Below are 1,323 nucleotides of genomic sequence, written 5' to 3'. Positions count from 1 at the left end.
GCGGCCCGCGCCCTTGGGGGCCGGCTCGGCCGAAAGCTGCAGAAATGGCGCGCGGCCTCAGGGAGGCGGAGGGCGGCGAGGCGCGCGCGCTACTAAGGCGGAGGCCCCGCCTCCCGGGGCGGAGGAGGAGTCGGCCCGACGCGTGCGCTTCCGCCTGCGGCCTCGGGCACGTCTTCTTCTGGGGGCCGCAGGGCACTGTCCCCCAGTTGTCGGCGCCAGGGGCGGGGGTTGGGGAGCGCAGGGGACCACTCTCCAGTGAGTTTTCCTCAAACTCGCCTGACCCGTGACCTGCGGGCTTTGGGGCTGAGTTCTCAGAGCTCCTGAGTGACAGTCCATGAACGGGAAGGCTCTCTGCAAACCCTTTTTTTAATAAATAAAAGCCAGTTTCTTTATTTTACCATTCTGTTTTCATTTTTCCTTTTTTTTTTTTTTTTGTAACAGGCAATAACAAATTGGAAATTTGGCTGCTTAAATAATATTGACTTGTTTATCTAAGCTCATAAACACACGACATTTTAGATTACGAAGGAGCTGTAAAATGTTCCTTCACCAATATAACAACTAGATATCCCTTCAAATTAGCTCTGTTAAAAAAAAAAGATATATTCTGAGTGGTCTTAATATTGATAATTAGGAAAGGTGTGTGAGTGTGTGTGTGTGTGTGTGTGTGTGTGTGTGTATTTTATTTATTTTTTTAATTTAAGAACAGACCCTCCTCAGGCCCTGGAAACCGTGTGATTCAATATTCCACACTTAACACTTAACTAGGACCAAAAGTCATTTCCTCTTCAATTCTGTCTTCTGCTGAGATATCTTAGAGAACCCAATGTGGCAGAAATCATCCTCTTAAAAATAGTTAAGCCTCATTTTTCCTAAAGATCTGAGTAGGATATACTGGGCTTTCCCTGGCCTCAAAGTGAGATTTAAACAACTGCCCTTAAACCCTTGGCACCATGTGTATACCATATATGGCTTTTAAAAAGCTCAGAAGTTTCCTTGTAAGGGACTCTTCAAGAGAATGATTTTTAAAAATAAACCATCATTACTCAAACTCCCACCATGTGTGACCCCTGCAGACTGTCTCCAGGGAAACAGCAGACTGTTATCCAGTTCTTCCCAATGTGAGGTGTGCACTTGCTTCTTGGAAGACAGTTTCTTGACCTAACCATGTTCATTTTGATTTGATTTAATTTTGGACGGCCCTAAGGAAAGTGTCTAAAAGAAACATGTGGATTGTTCAATGACCAATGTTTTTTCTTGCAGATGCATCTGGCAAGGAAATAAAAGAGCAGGCAGCAACGTTCTAAATATTTAAAGTGCTAT

This window comes from Galeopterus variegatus, unplaced genomic scaffold (assembly GCF_000696425.1).
Source record: "Galeopterus variegatus unplaced genomic scaffold, G_variegatus-3.0.2 Scaffold4112, whole genome shotgun sequence".
Classification (NCBI taxonomy): Eukaryota; Metazoa; Chordata; class Mammalia; order Dermoptera; family Cynocephalidae; genus Galeopterus; species Galeopterus variegatus.
This window is presented reverse-complemented; position numbering follows the sequence as displayed.